The sequence below is a fragment of the Miscanthus floridulus genome, chromosome 3, assembly GCF_019320115.1.
Source record: "Miscanthus floridulus cultivar M001 chromosome 3, ASM1932011v1, whole genome shotgun sequence".
Classification (NCBI taxonomy): domain Eukaryota; kingdom Viridiplantae; phylum Streptophyta; class Magnoliopsida; order Poales; family Poaceae; genus Miscanthus; species Miscanthus floridulus.
In genome coordinates this window covers 39193307-39215022 of record NC_089582.1, presented here as the reverse complement: position 1 = coordinate 39215022, position 21716 = coordinate 39193307, and positions in this window count along the sequence as shown.

Below are 21716 nucleotides of genomic sequence, written 5' to 3'. Positions count from 1 at the left end.
AAAAGACAAAGTTGCGGCGTGGTGCTCTCACTGGTAATGACTCACGTAATAACAACAAAATGCGGCCATGCGTCTCGAAACTTGTTTTATGCGCGGCAATATAAAACACGAGCGCTACGCGCAGAGGGCATCCAGATTCCGTAAGTGGAAGGCCACGAGTATCGCGAGCTGACAAAAAAAAGAGCTCCGTGATCAGCCAGAATGGTAGGAGGCGGAGAAAATACTAACAGCAGACCACCTGCAAAAAGAGGATGTACTATATGATGGTCTTTTGGAAACATGCTTACACCTATCACTTTTCTGGCCGTTCGTATGGACCCAAATCCTATCATGGGAGCACTTTGACACCCAGCTGACACAGTTCGACCAAGATCCTGCCCACTTGAGAACATGGTGGGAAGAGACCATGCCCAAGGTCGCAAAAGAAGAAAGAAGACGCTTCAACAGTTTGGTGATCTACACATGCTGGAATCTTTGGAACGAGAGAAATCCAAGAATTTTCAACGATGCCCAGGAATTGGCTTTACAGGTTGCCTCAAGAGTCAAGGAAGATACTGCACAAAGGAAAAGGGCTTTACAAAGGAAAGGCTAGCAAGCTAGGATTCACGCGGTAGCTGTATCAGTGTATGATGATCTTTTTTTCCTCCTTTGCCTCCCCTTTCTGCTGAACTAAGACCTGTGCATAAAACTTTTCTCTCCTTCCTTAATTGAGAGGCAAAGCTCTATCCCCCTCAGGACAATACTCAGCAAAATTTGCATATGAATATCTCTTTCAAGGATCAATTCTATTTAGACCTTGGGAACGGATTTGGAAGACCTAGGCCCCCGGAAAATGCAAGTTCTTCTTATGGTTAGTCGAACATGACAAGTGTTGGACGGCTGATCGTCTTACCCGTCGAGATCTGCCCTGTCCAGAACGTTGTCCTTTATGCGATCAGGAGCAAGAGACAATTAACCATCTTCTAGTATCCTGTCCCTTTGCAAGGCAATACTGGTATTCCCTGCTATGTCAGGTTGGGTTGCAACAATTCGCTCCTCAGGCAACTGATATGGTGTTCGATGATTGGTGGGACAAATTGTGGCATGCTGCTCCAGAACAGCAAAAGAAAGGTCTCAATTAGGTGCTTGGGTTCTTTGGACTCACCGCAATTTGTGTGTTTTTGACGGAGCTGCTCATAGCATTGCAAGGGCTCTTAATGTTAGTAGCGAGGAACGGCGTCTTTGGGAGATAGCAGGCGCACAAAGCCTCTGTCGGTGCAGAAAGTGACCAACAAGTAAATATTTGTAGTTTTGCAGTACGTTATGATCGGAGGTGGCCTAGCACTCGATGACACAGGGTTTATACTGGTTCAGGCAACGTGCCCTACGTCCAGTTTGAGTCGGTCGGTGACTTTATTCCTGAGTCCAGGTGCTCGAAGTTTGCAGTGGGGTTACAAACGAGAAGGAGAAAGATGAGGGGTACAAGAGGTCCGGCCGGGCTCCGGTCGGAAGGGCCGAGAGCGACAGAAGCTTCGCTATGAGCTAAGTGTTCAAGCGTGTGCTTGTGGTTCGAACCTGGCGGTTCTGTGGTTGTGTGCTAGTGAACTTGGTCGATCTAATGAATCTGGAATCACTTGAATGTTAGGAGAGAGCACATCCCCTTTTATAGATGAAGGAGATGGCCTTATAAGTGAGTGAGAGAGAGTGTGTATATGCTTCTAAGTCTTGTTGCCCACGCCGGCGGGTACAGGATGATGGTAGGCGTCTACAACACTGTTGGATGTTGGTTGCATGTGGAAGGTTTCGTCGTTTTGTTCGGGTATGGCAGATGTCGGTACCTGCAATACTATTGATGCCCAGAGGCATGTGAGGAGTTTCACCATGTTTACTTGATACGTAAATGTCGGCGCCCACAACACTGTTGATGCCCAGAGGCATGTGGGGGGAGCCTTACAATATGGGAGTTTAATGGCACCCACAATACTGTAGGGAAAATTCGGCGCCTACAACACTGTGTGTCAGGGAGGTTGCAGAGTACTGTTTATGCAGGTGTACAGGGTACGGTCCTTAGTATCGTGGTTTGACTTGTGCGCCCTGCCTTGCTTTCTCTGTTCGTTCCCTGGTCCTTTCCAAGTGGCCGTCCCCGGCCGGTTGGTCCCAGTCGGCTCTGATTGCGCCAGTCGGAGAAGAACAGTGAGCGGGGTTTTTGCGTACCCCGGTCGAAGATGTGGGGTCGGAGTCAGAAGTGGTGCTTTGGCCAGGCCTTCCGGTCGGAGAGGCTGTCCGAAGGTGGCTAGAGACCGAAGTGAGCTCTCCAGTCGGAGAGGTGGGCCGGAGTCAGAAAACCGGCGTTGCTCCTCCTCGGCTAGACCTTCCGGTCGGTGATTGGATCGCCTTTCTGGCCTGCTGTTTAGATACTTGGGCCGGCCCATGAGTTGCACCCTGTCTGCTTGAGCCGAGCCTTTGCGAGGAAGCCGGTCCACGAGGGACCCCAGGTTTATGAACCCGACAGGAGCCCCCGAGCCCCCAGGTGATTTGGGCAGAATCGTCTGGGGGATTTTTGTCTCAACGGCGGGTGCGCGTGAGCGCACCCATGGGTGTAGCTCCCGAGCCCCCGGGCGGTTTGGGTAGAACCATCTGGGGGGGGGGTTTCATGTTGCCAACGGTGGAGGTTTTTGTTTTGTCAGCGGGTGCGCGCGAGCGCACCCACGGGTGTATCCCCTGAGCCCCCGGGTGATTCGAGCAGAATCATCTGGGGGGTGTGTTAACACTGGATTTTGGTCGATTCTGGAAGATGACAGGTAGACCCACGTGCGGGAAGAAAGGTATTCGGCAAACGAGGCAAGCGGTCGGCTAAATGCATTGCGGTCGGTTACTCCAGAAGGCGGTAATTCCATTCGGGAAAAACAGAAGATGGCAGGCAAGGCCGATCGAAGAGGTGAAAGTTGTAATAGTAAAGGACTCTAAGAGTTTAGGGTAAGGAATCGTGAGTTTCCAAGTTTATTTTTAGGTTCCTTTGTAAATCGTAGTCCTCCAGGACTCGTGTTTTGTCTAGGGTATAAATATTGACCCTCGACCATTGTAATAAGGGTTCACAACCAAATCAATACAACCGGCCCCGTGCCAACTTTCGAGTCCTTTTGTCGTGTCGTCGAGTTCTTCGAGAGGAGTCATCGATCCGTCGACCTCCGTAAGTTCCGACAACCTTGTTATCATGTTTAGTATCATGCGGTGGATTTAGACATGATGCAAGTAGTCTTGTTTGTTTTCAATGGTCGTGCGGCGGATCTTTGTTTGACAATCAAGAAGTCTTTGCTTATGCTTTGTTTATGAGTAGATACCGTGCGGCAGGCGTTTGCTCAATATGCTCAGTAAAAGCAAGACAGTTATCGGCTCTTTTAGATATGGCAAAATCTAAATAGATTCATTAAGTTATCCAAGTGTTGCATGTTACGGAACATTTTATATATATTTGTAACACACTTCTGCCCAATCTAGATTGATATTGTTCGGCCTTTTCTTTCTTGTGATTTTATTCGTGCTTCAACGATCATTGCTTTTTCATAATATCTTTGCAACTAGATAGCGTGCTCATAATGGCCGAATTATTTTAATCTAGGTTGTCACATGTTGCGGGTTCATGCATGTTAATCATGTTTAAGCTTTAACAAAACCAGGTGTCGTGCGGCAGACGCAGGTTTTAGATTAGTTTAATCGTTTTTATTTGCACGTTCCTTCTTCATGGACCCCTAATTCGGCTGAACTGCCGAGCTTGGTTATGCATTAACTCATAATTAATTTCACTTGTTCAAACATGTCTTCCCATGCACGTGTATTCGGCAATCAGGTCTCAACTGTGTATTCATCTTACGATTAGCTGAAAGATTTATGAACTCATTGGCAGACAGCTCTTTATAGTTGTATGTCGTTGTAAGTGGCTTCAGGGCCGTATATGTGGAACTGTCTGGTATTACCCGACATGTTCTGGTTTGACATTTAATTGTTTTATCCCTTGTTAGTTTTTCAGGTCAAACTGACTGGCACGCTTCCGGATAACGAAGCACCCGGGAACCCGATTGAAGCTACGCTTTTCGGCTTGCTGTGTGTGAGGCACAGTGCGTCACATTTTGTGTCAACACACTTTTTGGCACGCCCGGTGGGACAATCTGTTAGTTCGAGATGGCGTCTGAGATCAACAATGATCATGTTCTGGATGTAAGCATGGCAGAATTGCCAGATAATTACAAGGATTTAGTGCTACAAGCATGTGAGCAATACCAACGGAAATGCTTGATGTCTTTTTCCAAAAACAAGAGCAATAAAGTGTTTCAAAAGCAGTCAATGCCAAGGGTTCTTCTTCCGCATCAAACTGATTACACTGAAGAGGAGGATGCTCAGAAGATGGCAGCCCTAGTTTATAAAGCTATGGGAGAAACCATGACAAACCATCACACAGCTTTCCTGAATACCTTTCGAGCAATCATGATCAGTACTTTTGGTCCAATGGTTGATAAATATTTCGAAGAAAATGTTGGACCACTCAGTGGGCCGACGCTTTTCAATGTTCCAAAGCATCAAGAGAAGCCTGTTGGAAAAGAAGTAGCGTCGCCTTCAAATATAGGTGGATTGACTCACACTGAAAAGCAATCACATCCCACCTATGGTCAGGTGACATTTGGTACCACAGGAGAAGTGCCACCTTCAGCTTATAGAGTTTCTCCAGCATCAAACAGATTGCAGAGGAATATGTATGGAGATGGATATCAAGAATTCACTGATTACAGTGCTATCAATGCTGTGCCAAATCCAGGGTATAGAAGTGTTTCAGGATTGCCTTCTGGAATGCAAGTACAAGGAAATCAGGATCCAAGCATTGATGTTTTGATGCACAGGATGGCTGATATGATGCAAAATCAGTTCGGCTTGAAGCCAAAGAATCAATCCTATTCATACAAGTCTCCTTATCCAGAATGGTACAACAGAGTGGCATTGCCTCCAAGGGTGAAGCCTCCAACAGATTTGACCAAGTTTTCTGGTCAAGATGATACTAGTACCATAGAGCACGTCAGTCGGTACTTAATGCAGCTTGGAGAAGCTGCTTCAGATGAAGCTTGGAGGATTCGATATTTTCCTTTGTCTCTTACAGGACCAGCTTTCACATGGTTCACGTCTCTACCAGCTCATTCCATTGGTACGTGGGCAGAACTAGAGCAGAAGTTTCATTCATATTTCTATACGGGTACCAATGAGAAGAAGTTGGTTGATCTCATGAGTCTGAGGATGAGAACAAATGAGACACCATTGGAGTATCTTCGCAGATTTAGGGAGACTAAGAATATGTGTTATTCTCTAAATTTACCAGATGATCAACTACCTGGAATAGCTATAGCAGGAATGTTGCCGAATATCAGGGAGAAGTTGTTCGGTTTAGAGTTTGATGATCTTGGCCAACTTGCACAGCGTTTAGCAGCTATGAGTAATCAAGCCCAAGGATTCAGGAGAGATAATCGCTTTCAGAAAAACAATGCCACTAATGAGGTGTATCAAGGCTTTTTGGATGAAGCGACTGAGTATATTGATGAAGATGAAATAGCTGCAGCTGAGTTAAATTGGGCAAAGGAACCCACTCAAGTTAGTCAACGTTGGTTGAAACAACAAAAGGGAACCTATGATTTTGATGTTACTAAAGCAGACAGACTTTTTGCATTGTTGATAAAGGAAGGACGCATCAAGCTGCCAGAAGGACATCCTATGCTACGTCCTGAAGGAGTGAAAGACAAAAAGTATTGTGGTTTCCATAACACTAATTCTCACTCTATCAATGATTGCCGAGTGTTCAGAATACGAATCCAGAAAGCTATCCAAGAGGGACATTTGAGGTTTGATGGCAAGATGAAAATTGATGATCAGCCTTTTCCACAAAATATGATTTCTTTCTCTGTGAATATGGTCTCTGCCAATGATCTCAAGGGTAAAGGCAAGGTGAAGGTATTGACTTCTGATAGGGCAAAGGAGAGTGGTGCTGTTGACCCGGATCGGCAAGTCACCAGTAAAGAGCTGCAGCAACGAGTTCGGTTTCAGAATAGCCGAACCGAGAAAGGTCAAACTTCCGAACCCAGAGTTACATCACGTATTTTGCTAAACAAGTGGCAGAGGGAACAAGAGAAGGAATACTGTAAGAAGCAATGGTTTATGGAAGAACGCCGGAGGTATGAGGAAGAAGTATACCGAAGGGAGCAAGAAGAATACATGACAGAACAGGAGCAGTCTCATTGGGGTTGTTCGTTCTTTAGGCATTGTTGGAATGAAGGTTTGAGGTTGCCTGCAAGAAATAATTGTCCGGAGTGTAGTGCTCAGTACTCCGAGTATAGGCAATCTCGAGTCAACCGCCGTCCCGTCTATGAAAGACTTGGAACGAAGGTTCCTGAGGATGATCGGCGTTTAAAAATAGGTGGCTTTGAGAGTCAGCAAAGGAAAAGAGTTGCAGGTTCAGGTTGGATTCATGATAGAGTGCATGATGAAGAAGCTGACTTCTATAAATATGTATGGCAAAAAGGACAGTGGTGTCCTCCAGGTCTGAGGAAAAGTCAGAAAAGAAGAGTGCAACGGTTGAGGAATAGGGAGTTAGAACTGGAAGTTACCGAAACAAAACAAATATGGCGTCCAAAAAAGAAGCCTGATGGATGTGATCCTTCGGCTAATGCTTGTATGGCTTTCTTCCTCCCATCAGAATTTATAGCTCCCGAAAGCCAAGATGTCCAAGAAGAGGTGTACTCTGATTTTGATGAAAGTGAATGTCAGGATTTGATGGCTCAGCTTGTATTAACACAGCAGGCTGTTTTTGATAAACCAATCAAGAATCGTCACTTGAGACCACTCTATTTAAAGGGATATGTCAATGGCAAGCCTTTAACTAAGATGTTTGTCGATGGAGGGGCTGCTATCAATATCATGCCTTATACTACCTTCAGGAAACTTGGGATGAATAATGAAGAATTGTTGAAAACTGACATGGTGCTTAGGGACTTTGCTGGCAATCCTTCCGATACCCGAGGTGCTGTCCATGTCGAGCTGACTATTGGGTCAAAAACTCTGATTACTACCTTTTTTGTCATTGATGGCAAGGGGGCATATAGTCTACTCTTGGGCAGAGATTGGATCCATGCTAATTGTTGCATTCCTTCAACTATGCATCAAATTCTCATTCAATGGATTGGAGATGATGTTGAAGTTGTACATGCTGATAATTCGGTAAGTGTTGCTGCCACAGAATCTACCTATTGGGAATATGAGGGCGTCGATTGTTTCTCTGGAAAAGTGTGGAAAGAAGGTCCTGTAAATGTTTTCAGCGAGGGCCAACAGCCGATCCAAGCAGTCGGCTCTCATAGCAATTTTTAATGGGAAATCCTGTCGATGGCAACAAAGGAAAGTTGGGACGTGGTTTTATGTCGGCTGATAAATTGGAAGAAATTAATGTTGGTGATGGTTCTAAGCCAAGGCCGATGTATATTAGTGCAAAGTTAGACCCAGAATATAAATCAAAGTTGATAGATTTGTTGAAAGAGTTTAAAGACTGTTTTGCTTGGGATTACACGGAAATGCCTGGATTGGATCGTTCCATTGTTGAGCATCGATTACCCATTAAACCTGGATTTCGTCCTTATAAACAACCTCCAAGGAAGATATACAAAGAGGAAGTATTGGCCGATGTGAAGAAGGAGGTTGAAAGGTTAATAGAAGCAAACTTCATTCGGCCATGCAAGTATGCAGAGTGGATTTCAAATATAGTACCGGTATACAAGAAAAATGGAAAAATGAGAGTTTGCATAGATTTTAGAAATCTTAATAAGGCTACTCCCATGGATGGTTACCCAATGCCAGTTGCCGATTTGCTGGTAGATGCAGCAGCAGGTTATGAGGTCATTAGTTTTATGGATGGTAATGCTGGCTATAACCAAATTTTTATGGCAATAGAAGATATTTCGAAAACAGCTTTCAGATGTCCTGGTCATATTGGTTTGTTCGAGTGGATAGTCATGACGTTTGGGTTAAAGAATGCCGGTGCAACTTATCAAAGAGCTATGAATTATATTTTTCACGAGCTGATCGGCAAGATTGTAGAAATCTACATTGATGATGTAGTAGTCAAGTCTAGAAATCATGAAAGACATTTAGCCGATTTAAGAAAGACTCTGGAGTGCACAAGAAAGCATGGCTTGAAGATGAATCCAAACAAATGTGCCTTTGGAGTTTCGGCTGGTGAGTTTTTGGGATTTTTAGTTCATAAAGGAGGAATTGAAGTTGGGAAAAAGAGCATGGAAGCAATAGACAAAGTTGTGCCGCCAACTAATCTCACAGAATTGCAATCATTGTTAGGCAAAGTTAACTTTGTAAGAAGATTCATATCCAATCTATCAGAAAGAGTTTTACCCTTTTCCCCTTTATTAAAACTCAAGAAAGATCAAAAATTTATATGGGGTGACATACAACAAAAGGCTTTTGATGAGATCAAACAATATATGAAAGCACCACCTGTGCTGGTACCTCCACAACTTGACAAGCCTTTTAAGTTGTATGTGGCGGCTGATGGCCTAACGATAGGATCGGCCCTTATGCAAGAGTTTGAAGGAAAAGAAAGAGTCATAGCTTATCTTAGCCGAAAACTACTAGACCCAGAAACAAGGTATTCGGCTACAGAAAAACTTTGCTTGTGTGTATATTACTCATGTACCAAATCACGGCACTATTTGTTGAATTCCGAATGCGTGGTGGTTTCTAGTTTTGATGTAATCAAACATATGTTATCAATGCCGATTTTGAATGGAAGAATTGGCAAATGGATTTTAGCATTGTCAGAATTTAATTTAAGATACGAATCGGCTAAGGCGGTAAAGGGTCAAATTATTGCCGATTTTATTACCCAACATCGGGATCTTTCTGTTGAGGCGATAAGCATTGTGCCTTGGGCCTTGTTCTTTGATGGATCATCTTGTAACAAAGGTGGTGGTGCTGGTATTCTCTTGATTTCCCCACAAGGAAAGACTTTTGAGTATGCGGTTCCTATTGACTTTCATGTTACTAATAACCAGGCAGAGTATGAAGCATTGCTTAGAGGGCTTCGGCTTCTTATAGAAGTAAAGGCCGATGCTGTTGAAATCTTTGGGGATTCTGAGTTGGTGATTAATCAACTGAATGGTCAGTATGAATGCAAGAACAATGTATTAAGAGAATATTATGAGGAGTGTAGAGAACTTTTGAAGAATTTTCTGGAAGTGACCTTGCATCATATCCCTAGAGAGTGCAATGAAGAAGCAAATAAGTTAGCTCAAGCTGCTTCTGGATATCGAGAGAGTCGGGAAGTTTTTGCTATGGAAGAAGATGTTTTAAATACTGATCAAGTAGATGGTGATTGGAGATACGAAGTTACCAATTATCTGAAAGATCCATCTCAAAAGGTTTCCCGAAAACTCAGGTACAAAGCTCTCAAATTTGTGTTTCTTGATGATCAGTTATATTACAAGTCCATCGATGGAATATTGCTCAAATGTTTAAGTCAAGAAGAGGCCAAGAAAGTGATGTATGAGGTTCACGAAGGATTGTGTGGTGCACATCAGTCAGCTTATCGGATGAAGTGGATAATTAGAAGAACTGGTTATTTTTGGCCAACTATGTTGGAAGATTGTTTTGAATATTACAAAGGGTGTCACAATTGTCAGAAATTCGGCAATATTCAAAAAGTTCCAGCGTCTGCTATGAATCCTATAATTAAGCCTTGGCCGTTCAGAGGATGGGGTATAGATTTAATTGGTCAGATTAATCCTCCTTCTAGTAAGGGACACAAATTTGTACTCTTGGCCACGGATTATTTCACCAAGTGGGTTGAGGCTATCCCTTTGAAGAAGGTAACGTCAGAGAATATGATCAGTTTTGTTAAGGAACATATAGTTCACAGATTTGGGATTCCTCAGACTATAACAACTGATCAAGGAACTCAATTTACTTCTTCAGAATTTTGTGACTTTGCCAAAAGTATGGGGATTAAGTTGTATAATTCTTCTCCTTATTATGCACAAGCTAATGGTCAGGCAGAAGCATCAAATAAGATTATGATTAAAATTATCCAGAAGAAGATTGATGAAAAACCAAAGAAATGGCACTTGGTTCTTAATGAAGCACTGTGGGCTTACCGAATGGCTTGTCATGGATCCACTCAAACGTCTCCCTATGAACTGGTTTATGGGCATCATGCTGTACTACCATGGGAGTTACGGTTAGATTCAAGGCGAGTTGTGTTACAGAAAGAATTGGCAAAAGAAGATTATAAGAATCTGATGATGGATGAATTGGAAGATTTACATTTGATTCGTCTCAAGGCATTGGAAAATATTGAGAAAAATAAAATGCGCGTTGCCAGGTATTATAACAAAAGGGTTAAGCTGAAGCAATTCGCAAAAGGAGATTTGGTTTGGAAAACTATATTGCCAGTTGGAACAAAGGATAGAGCGTTCGGCAAATGGTCTCCAAATTGGGAAGGTCCTTTCCGAATTGTAGAATGTGTACCTGGCAATGCATACATATTAAAGACTTTATTTGGAGAAGAGTTTACCAGAGCTATTAATGGAAGATTTCTTAAGAAATACTACCCCAGTGTTGAGGTTGGTTCATGAATGTAAATCAGAAAAACCGACAAAGAGAAAATCGCCTTTGGCCTAAAAATCAGATACAAGATTGAGAATAGCCGATATCGTTCATATCGCCTTTAGCACAAAATAGCCGATGCAGTTTGCATCGCCTCTAGCACAAGAATGTTTATCCAAAACTGAGTTGTTTTCAGCATTTTTCTGACAGTCGCAAGTGGAAAGATTCAAAGAAGTAAATATTATTCCAAAGGACGAGATTATTTATAAAAGTTCATCCTAATACAAACTACTCCTCAAATAACTTGTTGAGGATGGACTGGGGGTTTGTGATTTCAGCAAGGGCAGCGGCATGATCATCGTAGGCCTCCAGACGTTCATCAATGTCGTCGATCTCGTCCGGGCGTCCTCCAACGAAGCCGACTGGCTGGGAGGAGTAGTCCTCGTTGGTTTGGGAGGTCATTGCCGCCAGCCCGAGAGAAGCGCCGAGGTGCACACCTTGGATGACGGCCTGATCAATGCGGCCGTCCACAGCATCAAGGCGTGCTTCGGATGTCTCCCCCTGGGCATTCACCTTGTCGGCGATCTTGTTCGCCGCCGCCTTCAAGCGGTCATTCTCCGCAGAAAGAGCTGGACAGAAAAGAAGAAATGAATCGGCAAGCAAAGGAAGCCAGGATGATAAAACTAAATGAGGATATCAAACCGGTGATGGCGTCGCAGAATTGCTTCCGCTGGTCCTCCCATTCGGCTTGATCGATGCCGAACTTCTTGGAGACGTCGCCTAGCTCCTCCCGGGCTTCGTCCCTCTCCTGGCGAAACTTGAGCGCCTCCTCGTGAGAGTATGGATGGTGTGCATCTGCTGGCTCTGCCGAACCCCAAGGATTGGAGTGGTAAGAGCTTGAAGAGCTGGAAGACCCGGAGGAGCCGGATGATGGAGTTCCCGGTTGAGCTGCCGTCACTGGAGGAAGGAGATGGTATTGGCTGGAGCTGATGACCCTTATCCTGATGAATGAGGAAGAAGAAATCGAAATTAAGAGATGAACAAGGAAATTGCAAAGGGGGCAAAAAGCCGAATCATACCCACGACGCCGGCAGCGCGATGCCCTGCTTCCTTCAGCCTCTCCGTCAGCAGGGCGCTTGCCACGGTTGCCACTGTTCGTCATTTGCTTTGATGGAAGTTAGGGTTTCCTTCTGGAGTGAATCGGATGAAGGAAGTGGAAGAGACGGGTGTGAGAACGCTGAGGCGAAGATAGTGATGAAGGCCAACGGAAAAGTCTATTTATAAGCCGAAGCGAGGGATCGTGGCGAATTCCACGGGGTTGTGGGGCGAGAATCCCGAACGGCGGAGTAGGTTTTCTCCCTTTTGGCTGGGCCGTTACTGGGCTGGGCCAGGCATGGGTTAAGTCGAACGTCGCTCGAGTATCTCCTTGGTTTGTTGGAGCCAACGTTGTTCGGTTATACCCTCACAATGTTTGAATTGGACTCGTTCGGCTATCGGAAGAATGGAGACAATTGGCTACATTCCAATCGAGTAATTTAAGGGAAAGGGGCCGATTGCTTTTGAATGAATAAAAATAAGTAAACATAAAGCTGGTTAATCGAGGGGAAGAAGATATCACACTTAAGTTTATTACAAATCCAATGTCTACTGGTTCAGAAGATGATTAATTGCCTCTATAGCCTCAGTCCTGATTCGGCTAACATTATCTAGCACTTTTTGATCTTCATCTTCAGAACTCTGGATGCTGGATAGCTTAGTCTTGATCTGCTGATCTTCTTTGATGGTCGAAGCTATCTTTAGTGAAGCTGCTTCTATGTTCTTCGGCAAGTTAGTTATATGGGCCCTGTGAGACTGAATTTTGGCATTCAGTTCGGCTAGTTGAGCTTCTAGTCTGCTTTTTTCATCCTCCATGGCTTTCAGTTCAGGCTCCAAGGTTGCCAAGGAATTTCTCGTAGTTTGAATATGAGAGTGAAGATCTTTAATCTCCAACTTTTTCAGAGATCTATCCTTCTGCAGAGCGGTCCTCGAAGATATATTTTTGGTTGCTCTTCTCACCATAGCAAAATGGTCGTCAAGATGGGCTGCAGATTCTAGGGGAGCTTTGAGAGCAGATGGGATATCTTGATCAATGAGTTCAAGAAGGTCTTTTATCTGGTCTGCATCCTGAACCAGACTGATGGTATCCTTGTTCAGCAGAATGATCACTTCTTTTAGCCGAGCCTGATTTTCTAGTGATAAGGTTTGATGGGAAGTGATCTCTTCACCTTTCTCAATGACGTAGTCCTCAATAGAGAAGGAGTAGCTGGTGGTCGGTTTAGTGATGTTCTTCTAAAGAAAAGAAAAGAAAGAAGGTGTTAGCCGATTAGGTAATTTTGCTAAAAATATAGGTTAAAACAAAGGATTACCTGCTGAGCTGGTTGATCATCAGGATGGGTTATACCATGGCTTGCTGGGGAACTTGGCTGAAGATTCAGAGGGGACAGGTTTGGAGCTTGATCAGGAGAGGTTTCCCTTGCCAGTTCATCTAAGATTTCATCTGTTTTCAGTAAAGTAAATGATAATGAGCATAAGAGAATAGATGTTATTGAAGGAAGGGAAAAGAGAATTGGTTGAACAATGCTACCTATAGTCTCATCAGGTTTATAAACCCTTGAACCTTCAGCTTCATGAGTCTCTGAAATTTCGCTATCATGAATTTCTTCATCTTCAATAGAAACTTCAGGGGTTGGTTCTGCAGGCGCTGAGGTATTACCCAGTGTGGGAATTTCAACTTGTGGCTGCAATGGAAGAAGTGAATGTAGAGATGGTCAAGTTTACTGCTAAGTAAGGTTGTTAACTTGATAAAGAAAATAAAAGGTTCATACCTTAGGAGGTAATCTGGCTTTCTTGGTCCTTGGTTTCTTGGGTAAGAGGAAACTTTCAGGTGTTTTCCTTTTGCTTTTTCCTCTTGAAGATGCAGCAGCTGAAGTAGCAGAAGTTTTCATGAATGCCTTTAAAGGTGCTGAATCCAAAGTTACAGGAGTTTTCATGAATTCCTTCAAGTCTGGAGCATCAAACCCCAGAGCAGGCTTGGGACCAGCCGAATAGTACTGGATTGCTTTGGCTGGGGGAGTAAGCTCAAGATCCTGTGCATGACCAGATGTTAAAGTGAGAAGTGGATTCAAGAACGAGAAATGATGGGCATAATGAAATTACCTCACTGTCAGAAGCAAAATCGGGTTGCAAATTTTTGCATAAAGAATGAACTGATATATTGAAGATATGAGCATGCCATTCTTGCCACCAAGAAACAAAGAAGGGATGAGCAACATCTATTAGCCCAAATGGAGATGGTTCGTATATTGGCAATTCCCATCCTAATTCAAAGACCTTCTTGGCTTCCATTCCTTCTGTTATTATTTCCCTTGACTTTATGATTGTTGAGAAGAGGAATTTTGGAGGCAGTTGGCCGCATCCTAATTGTCTGGCCACCATGTTTGGGTAATAGAATTCATAGGTTGATTGTACTAATCTCCCATGATGAAATTCAGCTGGCAGAGTGCAAGGTTTGATAAAGGAGTTGAAGATCTCCGTGGATTCTTGGCCTGAACAACCAATTTCATAGCTAAACTTGCAGGGCAAAGTCAGATCTTCATTTTCTCTGTAAGGAAACCAGAGCACATTGCCGAATCCTTTGAAAAATAGCTTGAAGAAATGACCAATGTCTATATCAATGCTTATAGATGCTGCTGCTTCCCCGTAAGTCTGACAAGCCTTAACCTTTGCTGTGCTGCCTTCAGCATAGTTAACTGAGGGGAAACTTAGGTTGAAGAGGCTCACAGGGGTTATCTGATGCATATATAGTTGGAGCCACATTTGAATTAGCCACCAGGGACCATTCACACAAGAAATTTCTCCACCTTGGCGCATCTGAAGGGTGATCTGATGCATCATATGATAAGCAGACCCTAAGAGATATTTGCCTAGTGGGATCTGAGTGCCTGCAGCTAAGTCTTCAGCCATTACCATGTGATTCAGGGTTGGTTCATTGGATTTTCCACAGAAGATGAATCTGCATAGCCACATATTCATGAAGGCTTTCAACTCTTTGTCAGAAACGGCGCCAGATGCATTCATGTAGTTCTGAATATGTCTGACCCATCCACATCCAGAGCTGACGGCTCTTTGGTTACTTTTGCTTTTGTATTTGTAGGGATATACTGGCAATGACACATTCAAGCCAGTCATCATGAATACGTCGGCTAGAGTGATGGTCATAATACCATGACCGAAGATAAAAGCATTGATGGCGTCAGACCAAAAATGAGAAGCTGCTATCAGAAGGGAGTCATTCCTGGGTGTCTCTGCTAAAGATAACTCCAGACAATGACTGATGTCCTGACTTTCCCAGTGGCTGCTGCTTTTCTCCAGCATTCTCCTGTACCAGTTACGCCATCCGGTGATTGGGGGAAATGGCCAATTCTTGAACGTGTTTGGCCATCGATTTGGCGAGGTAATCCCAGACTTGAAAGGAATTCTTTGGGTTTCCTTCTCAATAATTTCGGAAGGGTCAGGATTTCCCACTGGGCCAAGGAAATAGGAGTCGGGATTGGCAGCATAGGGGATCAAAATCTGGCTCTTGTATTCCTTCAGAAGATGATTGAAATCAAAGGGGAGTAAATCAAAAGAGGAACGGGAGGATAAAATGAAAGTTGCCGAATATAAGTAAAGTTTACCTCTGGGATTTCATCCTGGGTCGCCATTGAAGATTTGAAGAAGGTCCGAGGTTGCGCTGAAAGCTTGAATTTTTGGGCAGCGGCTGCGGTTTTGAACGGTGATGACCTAGGAGAATGAAAGAGCTTGTGGTCAATTTCAGAATAAAACAACTTTTATCCCGAAATTGAGGGGGCATGTGTTAACACTGGATTTTGGTCGATTCTGGAAGATGACAGGTAGACCCACGTGCGGGAAGAAAGGTATTCGGCAAACGAGGCAAGCGGTCGGCTAAATGCATTGCGGTCGGTTACTCCAGAAGGCGGTGATTCCATTCGGGAAAAACAGAAGATGGCAGGCAAGGCCGATCGAAGAGGTGAAAGTTGTAATAGTAAAGGACTCTAAGAGTTTAGGGTAAGGAATCGTGAGTTTCCAAGTTTATTTTAAGGTTCCTTTGTAAATCGTAGTCCTCCAGGACTCGTGTTTTGTCTAGGGTATAAATATTGACCCTCGACCATTGTAATAAGGGTTCACAACCAAATCAATACAACCGGCCCCGTGCCAACTTTCGAGTCCTTTTGTCGTGTCGTCGAGTTCTTCGAGAGGAGTCATCGATCCGTCGACCTCCGTAAGTTCCGACAACCTTGTTATCATGTTTAGTATCATGCGGTGGATTTAGACATGATGCAAGTAGTCTTGTTTGTTTTCAATGGTCGTGCGGCGGATCTTTGTTTGACAATCAAGAAGTCTTTGCTTATGCTTTGTTTATGAGTAGATACCGTGCGGCAGGCGTTTGCTCAATATGCTCAGTAAAAGCAAGACAGTTATCGGCTCTTTTAGATATGGCAAAATCTAAATAGATTCATTAAGTTATCCAGTGTTGCATGTTACGGAACATTTTATATATATTTGTAACACACTTCTGCCCAATCTAGATTGATATTGTTCGGCCTTTTCTTTCTTGTGATTTTATTCGTGCTTCAACGATCATTGCTTTTTCATAATATCTTTGCAACTAGATAGCGTGCTCATAATGGCCGAATTATTTTAATCTAGGTTGTCACATGTTGCGGGTTCATGCATGTTAATCATGTTTAAGCTTTAACAAAACCAGGTGTCGTGCGGCAGACGCAGGTTTTAGATTAGTTTAATCGTTTTTATTTGCACGTTCCTTCTTCATGGACCCCAATTCGGCTGAACTGCCGAGCTTGGTTATGCATTAACTCATAATTAATTTCACTTGTTCAAACATGTCTTCCCATGCACGTGTATTCGGCAATCAGGTCTCAACGTGTATTCATCTTACGATTAGCTGAACGATTTATGAACTCATTGGCAGACAGCTCTTTATAGCTGTATGTCGTTGTAAGTGGCTTCAGGGCCGTATATGTGGAACTGTCTGGTATTACCCGACATGTTCCGGTTTGACATTTAATTGTTTTATCCCTTGTTAGTTTTTCAGGTCAAACTGACTGGCACGCTTCCGGATAACGAAGCACCCGGGAACCCGATTGAAGCTACGCTTTTCGGCTTGCTGTGTGTGAGGCACAGTGCGTCACATTTTATGTCAACAGGGTGTTTGTCAGCGGGCGTGCGTGCGTGTTTTTAGTCAAGATGGAATTGTCAACCAAGGTGTCGTTGCGCAGTAGTGGTGTTTAGTTTTTTAGGGATCGGGAGAGACGGAGCTCGTGGATCCTAGCGTCGATACGCTCCATGGGATTCGGTGAGGCAGTTAGTCAAGGGATCGAACGAGACAGAGCTTGTGGGTCCTAGAGTCGGTGCGCGCCGTGGGATTAGGTGAGGCAGTTAGTCAAGGGATCGGACGAGACGGAGCTCGCGGGTCCTGGCATTGGTGCGCACCGTGGGATTGGGTGAGTCAGAGTCGTGGATCCTGATGAGGTGAGTTCAGGGTCGTAGACCTAGGCATTTGGTGTGTAGTCGAAGTGTAGCCGGATGGGGCGAGTTTGGGGTCACAGACCCAAGTTTTTGGTGTGCACTCGAAGCATAGCCGGATGGGGCGAGTTCGGGGTCGCAGACCCAGGTAGTTTTAGAGTGTAGTCGGAGCGTAGCCGGATTGGGCGAGTTCGGGGTCATAGACCCAGGTAGTTTCGGTGTCTTGAGCCCCCGAGCCCCATTGGGCCTTAGTAGGGGTCGGTTTGAGTTGTGTGCGTTACCCCATCCTCGGTTTCTCACATCTGGAGGGGATGAGTTTTGTCGCTTGTCCCGATCGCTTGGGCTCAAGTGACGCGCTCGGTGAGTTCGCTAACGGGTATGATCGAGTGGAATCCGGGTCTATCGTTTGTGACGGGTCGACATAGCCCTCTTGTGACATTCCACTACTCCTTTACCTGCAACCCGACAGATGCCTAGGTCATTCTGGAGACTGACCCGGGTGGCCTAATGGTCTTCCCTCGATAGAGATTCTATGGGCTTCGCAGAGGCTTAGGATCGAACGAGAGGTTGAGATGACCTTGTCTACTAGACTGGGCGAGGGCCGCACGGGGCTCATCTATGTTTTTCTCCCTGGCTCTATTGTTGCTCATGTCGAATGAGGCAACTGCCACTTCATGACGCAACACGGAGCATTGTGATGCATTTCATAGCACGTGCGATGATTAGTTCTTGAGCCCCCAAGCGGTTCAGGGCTCGAATCGTCCGGGAGGCACAGGCGTATGGAATGAATGCGCGTATGGATGTATGAAATGGTTATAAAGAAATAGAGGGGGTCGGTAGTGTTACCTTGGTGACTCGAGTGATGGGGTTTGAGGAGCTCTAGTCGAAAATGTTCGACCAGGACCCGTGCTCGTCGTTCATGACAAAGTCGGCATGGCCTACATGGGGCGTCCCTTCGGTCCCTATCTATCTCTCGATGTGTTTTTCTAAGTCGTTCGGTCGACTTAGGAAGCCCAATGGTCTCTCTCGGCAGAGATCCCATTTTGGGTTTTTCCAAGTCCTGCCTAGGGATGCAGAGAGCTACCTGCGTGTGGTGACGCTTTGGTTTTCACGCCCGGTCGTGTGATAGTGGTGGGCCATACCTAGGCCATGTCTCGTCTCACCAGGCGACGTTCCGTCTGACCAGGCATCGTTCCGTCGGTCAGCGTGCGTCCCATCGGTCAGGATGTGTCCCATCATTTCCCATCCGCATTGAATGGGGGAAGGGAGAGAGTTTTTCACTCTGATCTTTTGCCCCTCTTCGGCTGTGGCGTTTCTTCCTTAAATAGGGGGAGGGAGAGGGCTCTCCATTGCAGTCCTTTTCATATTCTTCAACTATTGTCTCTCCTCCTTCCTCTTCACCGAGAGTGCCTGTATGCCATGGCAGTTCCTATGTGAGAGAGGGGGTGAGCGAGAGGGAGGACTTACAGATCCTTTAGTGAATTTGGAGTGCGATATCAAGCTGGAGGATGCTTGGGGCGGTGCTGGCTGTCTTTGCCTGAGAAGGGATGACTTCCGCTGAAGGGGGTGGCGTGCTGGATTTATCTGCGAGGCCTTCCTCAGGATGGATCCGTGTGTGGCCTTTCTCTGATGGATCTTCATCGGGCGAGGCTTGTCGGAGGGGAAGTTGCTCAGGATCATGGCGGTGGAGGGTTGCGTGCCTACAGCTGCTTAGGTTGGCCAGTTCATAAAGTTTGATGAGATCTCTTCCAGCCATGGTGGCCATACCTTGGTAGCAACATCCCTGCCCAGGAGCTGCCTCGACTACATGAGAAGGTTAGGAGCTCCATGTTCCTCTGTTGAGTATCTATGGGTGCTACGCCCTTGAGGTACCCATTGTGCTCGCCAAAGTCAAGGGGACGGAACCGGGCGGGTCCCTTGAGGTACCCGTTGCGCTCGCCGAAGTTGAGGGATCAGAACCGTGCGGGGCCCCTATAGCGGTGGTTACGTCTGGCGGTGTGTGCTGTAGTCTCTCCTTTGGTGTCAAGCGATGTCGTCGAGGGGCCGCAATAGTATTTGGATTAGTAGTTAGAAAAAATGTAATAGTTGTGGGTGAGCCCCCGTGTGAACAGTTTTTGTATCAATGAATGCATCAGTTCTGTTTTTGTGAAAGAACCACACTATCTGTTCCTTGTTTTTTTTATCCTGGCATAACTTTTGTTTTTATCCTTTTCTTTTTTGCACCTGCCCGTTAGTTCCGTAGGCTGCAGCTGTTAAGTGCCTAGGCATGGCCCGCGGGGCTCGGCTGCTTGTAACCGTAGGTCGTGGTGGGGTGCATTCGGTTGGAAGTAAGAACAGAGTCACGTAGGGCAATCAAAGGAATGGAATGTGCTTCCATTCGGGGACAAAGTTGTTTACCATGTGATAGTAAAAAAGAGAGGTAATATTTAGTATTGTACCCTCATGGAGCCCCCGAGCGACCCGGGCTAAAAATGTTTAGGCTGGGGTGCTTTTATAGGAGCAAGTGTTGACTAAAAAGCGGTAAGACCAAATTTAGGAGAAAAATGTCATAGCTGTTCAATGTTCTAAGTGTTGGTGAGAACGTTGCTGTTGTTGTCCTCTAGTTGGTAGGTGCCCGATCAAATTACTTCGATCACCGTATAGGGCCCTTCCCATGGTGGAGAGATTTTGTGTTTTTCCTTCATTGATTGGGTCCTCCGAAGTACGAGATCACCGACTTCGAGTATCCTCCCCTGATCTTTCTTTCATGGTACCTATGTAGGGTTTGTTGGTAGTGAGTGGAATGGATGACGGCCGCCTCATGGGCCTCTTCGAGCAGATCGACTCATCTTGCTGAGCCTCCATGGCTCGGTCGCAGTCGAAAGCCTTCACTCTTGGGGCGCCGTGGTTGAGGTTGGAGGGTAGCACTACCTTAGCTCCATAGGCTAGGAAGAAGGGTGTGAACCCTGCGGATCAGTTTGGGTCGTTCTCAAGCTCTAGAGGATCGCTGGGACCTCTGCAACCCATCGCTTGTCGTACTTGTTGAGTCGGTCGAAGATGCGTGACTTAAGTCCTTGGAGGACCATGCCATTGGCGTGCTCAACCTGACCATTAGTTCGTGGATGTCCGATCGAGGCCCAGTCAATCTTGATGCCATATCCATCACTGAAGTCTAGGAACTTCTTTCTGGTGAAGTTAGTTTCATGGTCAGTGATGATATAGTTAGGAACGCCGAACCGGTAGATGATGTCGAGGAAGAACTTGACTGCCTCTTTCGAGCGGATGTTGGTGATGAGCTTGGCCTCTATCCACTTGGTGAACTTGTCGACTGCTACGAGTAGGTGAGTGAAGCCGCCTGGGCCCTTTTTGGGGGGTCCCACCATGTCGATGCCCCAGACCACGAATAGCTAGGTGATGGGGATGGTTTGGAGCTCCTATGCCGGCAAATGGGTTTGCCGAGCGTAGAACTGGCATCCTTCACACCTACGGATGACCTCCTCTGCATCTTATAGCATGGTGGGCCAGTAAAAACCTTAGCGAAAGGCTTTTCCGACCATCGGCCTTGGGGCCACATGGTGTTCACAAATCCCGGCATGGACCTCGAGGAGGAGCTGCTTCCCCTGGTTGGTGGGGATGCACTTCATGAGAACCCCTGATGGACTCTGTTTGTAGAGCTTGTCACCAAGCGCGACGAAGGTCTTGGCGCGTTGAGCGATCCGTTGGGCTTCAGTCATTTCGGGTGGGAGAACCTCCTCGAGGAGGTACGCGAGTAGCGGCGCTTGCCAGTCAGTTTGATCGAGTGCCAATACGACGACCTTGGTGGGTGATGTCATCATGGAGGTATTGGGATCAGAGCCCCCGAGCGTTGGCTTGGCATCGGGGTCGGAGCCCCCGAGCGCCGGCTAGGCATTGGGGTGTGTCTGGATCAGACCTTCCAGGATGCGGGCGGATGGCTCGTGGACGTTGTTGATGAAGACCCCACTTGGGGATGGATCCCGCCTGGTGGCCAATTTTGCAAGAAAGTTAGCGGCATCGTTGTCCTTTCGAGGAACATGATGCAGCTCGATCCCCTAAAATTTGTCCTCGAGCTTGTGCACCTCTTGGCAGTATGCTATCATGAGGGGGATTTTGCAGGAGAACTCCTTCATGACCTAATCAACGACTAGCTCTGAGTCGCCGCGAATGTAGAGTCACGTAGCACCAAGCTCGATGGTGATGCGTAGTCCGTTGATGAGGGCCTCATACTCCATAGCGTTGTTTGAGGCTAAAAAGTGGAGGTGGATGGCATAGCGGAGCCTACTCCCATCTGGGAAGATCAGAACCACTCTAGCCCTGAGCCGGGAGCCATTATGGACCCATCGAAATATATTGACCAGTACTTGTGGGTGATGTCCGGGATCGGTAGCTGCACCTCTGTCCATTCGGCGACAAAATCCACGAGAGCCTAAGATTTAATGGCAGTACGAGGGATGTACCTTATGTCATGGCCCATGAGTTTGAGTGGCCACTTAGAGATTCGTCCCGCGGCATCGCGG